General features: G+C 45.6%; 1 pseudogene across 1 annotated transcript; it reads right to left on the bottom strand.

The window, feature by feature from the left end:
- Positions 1 to 1,016: 1,016 nt before the first annotated feature.
- LOC116545883 lies at positions 1,017 to 2,632 on the bottom strand (annotated as a pseudogene). The gene has a single exon (XR_004266498.1). The product of XR_004266498.1 is annotated as a guanine nucleotide-binding protein G(s) subunit alpha pseudogene (transcript).
- Positions 2,633 to 7,740: the final 5,108 nt, after the last annotated feature.

The raw sequence follows: 7,740 nt of genomic DNA, 5'->3' as shown, positions 1-7,740 counted from the left end.
TTTTTTTTTTTAGAGCTTCTACCATCCTGCATACTTTGCTGAAGACAATGGCTCTAGATAAATCTTCCCATTGCATGGTACATTTGGCCTCTGAGCATAGCCATATGTCAAGAGAGTTCTGGGGTCCTCTCTCAGGGGCCTTCCAAGAGCAGGGCAGCTTTCACCAGGGATAGAAAAATTAGGATATTTTGGCAGCAGCTCTTCATGTTGCTGCCTGGCAAACTATGCGCATAGTCGACCTGTCCACCAGCCTGAAGGATCTTCTTTGATAATATCAATAATGTCATTGGCATTAAAGCTGAGTTCATCTGTGTCCTGAGCGTCATAGGCATACAGAGCCTCACACTGTGGCACCTGAGGCTTGGGCTTGGGCTGGGGCTTGGGTCTGCCTCCTGCTGGGGGAGGCCGACAGATCCTCACAATTGGAGGGCCTGCAGCCCACACACTGACTGATATATGGTATGTTATAGGGACTTGTCACTTTGGGTTAGGCTGGGCCACCACCGAGCCTGATGGTCCAACTTGGGTAATCACTAGGGGGAGGGACACTGAGGCATGAGGCAGCTACCTGGGTTTGGGGAGGGCTGGGTTTAGCCTGGTTCTCTGAAATAGATACCCTAAGCTGTGAAGCCTTCCTCTTGAAGGGTTGAGGTGGGCAGTGCACAGGAGCCAAGCAGCCCAGAGTGGGTCACAGCCCAGGCCCTTCTAGGGTGTCACTCCTTTCCCCCTTGCATTTCAAGAAGCCCTCCTGCCTGGGAGCTTGTTCTTTGGAGGGTGCTGAGCCTAAATTTGCCACAGTCAAGTCAACATTCCTGCCCCACTGGCTTGGTTACAGGACTCTCACATGGGGGAGGAGAGCCCGCCTTGCACATTCCCCTGTATTTGCTATTTTGCACTCCTAACACCTGCCAATAAAGACTCTACACTGAAAAAAAAAAAAATTAGCTAGTGACCAATTTTTTTCTTTGCTCACATTTAATTTTTATTTTGATTTTTTAATGCTGCACAACACAATATTTATTTCATTTGTTTCTTTTATTTCATTTTACTTCTGTTTGTTTGCTGCTATTTTATTTATTTTTACTGAGAGTGAGAGGGAACTTTTGTGGCCTTTTTTTTCCTTTTTCTTTTTCTGTAGGCTGCCTTAAGCTTTCTAAATTTGGAACATCTAAGCAAGCTGAAGGCAAAAGGGGGTTTCGCAAAATCACTCGAGGGAAAGGAAAGGTTGCTTTGTTAATCATGCCCTATGGTGGGTGATTAACTGCTTGTACAATTACGTTTCACTTTTAATTGTGCTTAAGGCTTTAATTAAATTTGGGGGTTCCCTTCTTAGAGCAGCTCGTACTGACGGAGGTGCATGCGCTGGATGATGTCACGGCAGTTGTTAAACACACGGCGGATGTTCTGTGTCCACAGCGCAGGTGAAGTGAGGGTAGCAGTAGTGGCGCCCATCCCCACTGGCAGTGCTGATCCTCAGAAACTCATCTCGAATGAAGTACTTGGCCCGGGTCACGCATGGGTCCTCTCCAGGCTCGGGAGTAGCATCCTCAGGAGTAGTGTAGTGAGCAAATTCTGGAAAGTAGTCCTCAATCTTCGATTTCCCAGCAAGGACTTTCTCAGCGAGCAGATCTTGCTTGTTGAGGAACAGAATCACAGCGATGGTGCGCAGCCACCTGTTGTTCCAGATGCTCTTGAAGAGGTTCAGAGCCTCCTGAAGGCGGCTGGTCTGCTTGTCCTCCCGAATGACCATGTTGTAGCTGCTGCTGGCCACCACGAAGATGATGGCAGTCACATCTTTGAAGCACCGGATCCACTTGCAGCGTTCATCACGCTGGCCACCCACGTCAAACATGTGGAAGTTGACTTTGTCCACCTGGAACTTCGTCTCAAAGATTCCAGAAGTCAGGACGCAGCGAAGCAGGTCCTGGTCACTCGGCACATAGTCGGCCTGCTTGACCACATCGATCTTGTCCAGGAAGTACTGGGTACAGTCAATCAGCTGGTACTCGTTGAAGCGCTCGTAGCACGCACGCACTCCTTCATCCTCCCACAGAGCCTTGGCACGCTCATAGAATTCGGGAGGGAAGTCGAAGTCAGGCACGTTCATCACACTCAGAATGTAGTCCACTCTGAACTGGTTCTCAGGGTTGGCCAGCTCCACAGGGGGCACCAGGTTGCTCATGGCGGCCACAATGGTTTCGATCGCCTCTTGCAGGTTGTTTTTGATGTCCTGCACTTTGGTTGCCTTCTCACCATCGCTGTTGCTCCTTGCAGCCTGCGGGTCCTCTTCGCCGCCCTCTCCATTAAACCCATTAACATGCAGGATCCTCATCTGCTTCACAATGGTGCTTTTACCAGATTCTCCAGCACCCAGCAGCAGCAGGCTGTGCGTGGCCCGGTAGACCTGCTTGTCCTTCTGCAGCTGCTTCTCGATCTTCTCGTTGGCCTAGCGCTGCGCCTTCTCCTCGTTGCGCTGGTCCTCCGTCTTACTGTTCCCGAGGCAGCCCATGGCGGCGGCGGCGGGCGCGGGTGGCCTCAAGCGGGCGGGAGGGCCGGGGCAGCGCCGGGCGGGCAGCCGGGGGGCGGACTGGGCTCCTCTGTGAGGAGCGCCTGGGGCGGACTACTGGGCACGGGCCGCGGGCCGTGGGGCGCGCGGAAGGGCGCGAAGGGGAGGGTGGTGTCAGTCAGACCGAGGGGCGCGTGCAGCTCCCCCCACCTGGAGCGGAGGCCGAGGGGGCTGATGGCCGCCGCCGGCCGAGGCACACCAGAGCAGGAGCTGCAGGAGCTGCTGCAGCCGCTCTTGTTGCCTCAGCCCGGGCGCCCGCCGCCACCCCAAGCCAAAAGCGCCGCGGAGGGCCGGGGGAGGGGGGGGAGGAGGAGGAGGCGGCTGTGGCGAGGGGGGTGGAAGGAGGAGGGCCGAGGAGCCGCCGCTGCGGCGGCAGGGAGGGCGGGAGCAGGGGGAGGGAGGCAGCCCCCCGGGAGCCCGGGGAGGGGGTCCCTCAGCCCGCGCCCGGCCGGGGACGGGACAGGCCGGGGAGACGCCCCCCACCCCCGCATCTTTTTATCTTTTTTTTTTTTTTTTTTGTTTCACAATACATTTATTTAGAAAAGCAACATACAGTAATAGGTATTTCAGAGAAAGCAGCAAAGAGTAAAGAGAACTACAAAAGACATTTGGGATACAGCCGCTGTCTTCTGCCATCCACACACAGTGTATTTTACTGTAACTGACCAGGGGAACTCTGGTGCCAGGAAGTTCACAACCAAGTCTGTGGCCAGCACTGCAGCTGTAGCCAGTTCTGTGGACTGACGTTATGTTGGGATTCATTGTTCTTTCATTTAACAAATGTGACAGGGACTGGGCTGGGGACACACAGGAATAAGTGGGTCTCCGCCCGTGGGAGCTCAGAATCTAACAATGAGACAGAGGCGCAAACAGCTAGCAAAGGACAGCATAGGAAGCGCTACCAAGGCGCAGGCTCAGGGTGCTATAGGGACCTGCAAGGCCACCGGACTGAGCTTTGGGTAGCTGGGAAGGCTTCCTGGAGGAGGTGAGGCCAGAGGTGGGGTAAGCCTGGGCCAGGCACAAGGCAGGCCTCTTGGCTCCCGCGTGTGCTTCCTCAACACCCTGTGTACAGGCCCCTCAGCTGACCTGTCTTCTGTGAAATTCTCTATCCTATTGTCTGTCCTATTCGCACTGTGCTTTGTCTTGGTGGTTGGCTTTCACGAACCCACATCTTACCCTCCAAAAGTAGGCTGCTGTTTCCCAGGAGGTTCTTTTTTTTGAGACAGAGTCTCACTCTGTCACCCAGGCTGGAGTGCAGTGGTGCAATCTCATGGAGCTGTAAAAATCCAATTTCCTTCGAGCTTTCTGCCAAGCCTTCCTTCACATGTAGCCTCCATTCTCCAGTTTTCCCCCTGTGAATCTGGGTAAAAAGAAATTTCAAAGTTCAAACCCTAAACATAAATAATTCTTCAGGAATAACTTATCCAACCTATTTCACTTATAGTTTTTAGTTTTAGAAATGCACAGAAGTAATGTGTGATAAAATTCCATGAAAATGTGTCTTTCAAGAAGCATAAGGTAAAATACCTGTGATAAGAAAACAGGTACCATGGTTGAATTGGCAGTGTATCTTTTTATTTGTAGTTATTAATCATAGGCATTTTCTTTGGTGTGTGTGTGTGTATATCTCTCCTATCTTGTGCTCATGTAGTCTTGATTAATTATTCAAGGCATCACAGAAAGCAATACATATTTTTGTTTGGGAATGTAGAATTGCTTTGCAATTCACATAAAGCATGTAGGTTCCAGTAGTTTAAGTAACAAATATAAAAAGATTGTCTGGAGCAATTCTCAAAGCCTTTACTACATGAATACACATGTTGACTTTTCCAGACAACATCAGAGTATTCAGCATTTTCCATGATTCATATTTCACCTAACATTTTATGCATTATACTATTTAACAAAGTAAAAGAGGTTGTGTTATTTGTTTCATGAAAAAAAATTTTTTTTTGTGGCTATCTCTTATCAGCAGAAAAGTTTTATTCCTTTTGAGGACAAACAAACCACATCCAAGGTCTTAACTTACGAACAGAAACCAAAGTAGCCATTGAAAGCATTAGATATTGGGTACAAGACATACACTGGGGAGAATGCTTTGCCATCTGAAGCTCACACCACACTGGCCCAGTGGACAGCTGTGCACTCTGCTTGTGCTTGGGTGTGGCTGAGGGGAAGGCATGTCTGCAGGATGGAAGGAGGACAGCTGTGTTTCACAAGTACTAAAGCATTTTAGACTGCATGGGGAGGTATATATTTTCACGTTGAAGGGAAGAGAGGAAAACAGCAAAGTCCCTCCCACAAACCATTAGGCTGCCTTGCAGAGAGCCACGGCAGAGAAGTGGACCTCTCCTTGCTCACGCTCGGTGAATTCTCTGCAGACCTTGGCAGCATCCTCGGAAAGGAACGCAACCTCGGAGGAGGAACCCGGGCATGGGGCAAGCGCTCCTGCACCTGCCCTTCGACGTGGTGACCAAGCAGCGGCGCCTGGATGATATCCTCAGGAACCTCTCCCAGCAGCCCGAGGAGCTGCGCGACCTCTACAGCAAGCACCTGGTGGCCCAGCTGGCCCAGGAGATCTTCCGCAGCCACCTGGAGCACCAGGGCACACTTCTGAGGCCCTTGGAGCGCAGAACTCCCCCAGTGGCGGTCTCGCCTCATAAACACGTGTCTGGCTTCAGCATCTTGCTGCAGACCTCCTCCACCGGGGATGCTTGGGGCGGCTCTCGCAGGCCACACCGCAAGCCAACCATCCTGCGCAAGATCTCCACAGCCCAGCAGCTCTCAGCCTCGGATGAATCACGTAAATACAGTCAACTGATCTTCAGCAAAGAAGCAAAGGCAGTACAATAAAGCAAAGATAGTCTTTTCAACAAATGGTGCTATATATTCACATGCAAAACACTGAATCTAGACACAGGTATTATTCCCTTCACAAAAATAAACTTAGAAAGACTTATAGAGTTAAATGTAAGATACAAAACTATAAAACTCTTAGAAAATAAAGTGCATGAAAATCAAATGACCTTGGGTATGGTGACGACATTTTAGATATAATACCAAAGGTATGATCCATGAAAAAAATAATTGATAAGCTGAACGTCATTAAAATTAAAAAAAAAAAAAAAACTTCTGCTCTGTGAAAGCCAATGTCACGAAGATAAGACAAACCAAAGACTGGGAGAAAATATTTCAAAGGCACATCTGCTAAAGGACTGTTATGCAAAATATACAAAGAACTGTTAAAATTCAACAAGAAAGCACACAACTTTTTAAATGTGCCAAAGGCCTTAACTGATGCCTCTCCAAAGAAGATATTCAGATAGCAAGTAAGCATAGAAAGGAGCTCTATATCATATGTCATTTGGGAAACACAAGTTAAAACAACAATGTGATACCACAGTACACCTATTAGAGTGGCGAAAATCCAGAAAGCTGACAACATCAAATGCTGGTGAGGATCTGGAGCAACACAAACTGTCGTTCGTCATTAGTGGGAATGCAAAATGGTACAGCAACTTCGGAAGACAGTATAGCAGCTTCCTACAAAAGAAAGAAACTCATACATTTCTACTCATGTCATATGATATGAGTAGAAAACTAAATCCTGCTCTTTGACATCTACTCAAAAGAGTAGAAAACGTATGTTCATATGAACATTTGTACCCAGATGTTTAGAGCAGCGTTATTCATAATTGCCAAAACTTGGAAGCAACCAAGTTGTCCTCTGGTAGGTAAATGAATTATAAACTGTGGTATATTAGAAAATAGAATATTATTAAGTGCTAAACAGCCATAAAAAGACATGAAGGAAACTTAAATGCATACTAAGTGACTAAAGCCAATTCAAAAAGGTTACATGCCATATGATTCCAACTACAGTTAAAAAAAAAAGTTAAAAAAAAAGTTAAAAAAAAAAATTCATGTTTGCCAGTGGTTGGGAAGGATTGGTTAAAGGAAAGGATGAATAGGGAGAGCACAGAGGGTTTTTAGGCTAGTGAAAGTTGCGTGATAATTTAACAGTGGATATATGTCATTATATGTTTGTCCTAACTCACAGACTATACAGCACCAAGAGTAAACCCTAATGTAAACTACTGACTTTTGGGTGATTACAATGTGTCAATGTAGGGTCATCAATCGTAACAAGTATAGGAATTTTCACTCTGATAGGAAATGTTGATAATGAGGGTGGCTTTACATGTGTGGAAACTGGATTGATATGGGAAATCTCTGTACCTCCCTCTTAATTTGTCTCTGAACCTAAAATAAAGTCAAGAAAGAGACAGACAGATTCATCATTTCTGATGTACACTCTACAGTTAACCCTTATTTAACCACAATTCATTTAACAGAGAAATTATAACACATCTTAAAAAGAAAATCTCAAAATATTAAATCACTTTGTCCCTACTACTGGTGTAGCTAAAATTTTAGCACCTGTACCTATGGCTAACCTCTACTCATCAACTATCATCTGAAGTAGATTTGTACTGACAGACTTAGTAAAATAATCCATGAGCTAATTTTTAAAATGTATTGATTGAAAAACCAGACTAAGAACAATATAATCAACCTAAGTACAAGTGTAATTATTTGCTGATCATTTCTCAATGTTCACCAAAAATTCAACAACTAAACTTATATGCATATATAATCTTTATCCATCACATTGATAAAAGTTATATTAAGTATTATGAGTGAGTGTGTGGGAAAGCAAGAACTCTCATATACTTTAATGTGTTAGAGCAAAGCAATAAGGAATTTTGGAGCTTTGATTTAGCAGTATCTACCAAAATTTTAAATGTGAATATACTTAACTCAGCAATTCCTTCAAGGCATATATTCTGCAGAAATATTTACACATGTGCAAAAGGTTTTTTTTAAATAATATTTTTTTTTGTTAATTGCAGTGGTGAAAATGTGAAACAATCTAAGCACCAACCCATAAGGGAATGGTACCATCTGGTATACACTTAGCACTTAAATAAAGCTTGGTAGATATTTTCTTGAATTATATTTCCTTGCATGACTAGTACAGGAAAATATTTCAAAGACATGTTAACAAACAAAAAATCAAGCTTTAAACAGTTTAAAATATGGAACCACAATGTTAAAAAAGAATTATATATATATAACATGTGTAGAAATCTATTTTAAAATTGATATATATG

The sequence above is a fragment of the Sapajus apella genome, unplaced genomic scaffold, assembly GCF_009761245.1.
Source record: "Sapajus apella isolate SASKATOON/1434 unplaced genomic scaffold, GSC_monkey_1.0 scaffold422, whole genome shotgun sequence".
Classification (NCBI taxonomy): domain Eukaryota; kingdom Metazoa; phylum Chordata; class Mammalia; order Primates; family Cebidae; genus Sapajus; species Sapajus apella.
The sequence above is the reverse complement of the archived record's forward strand: the minus strand, read 5'-3'. Positions and strand labels throughout refer to the sequence as shown.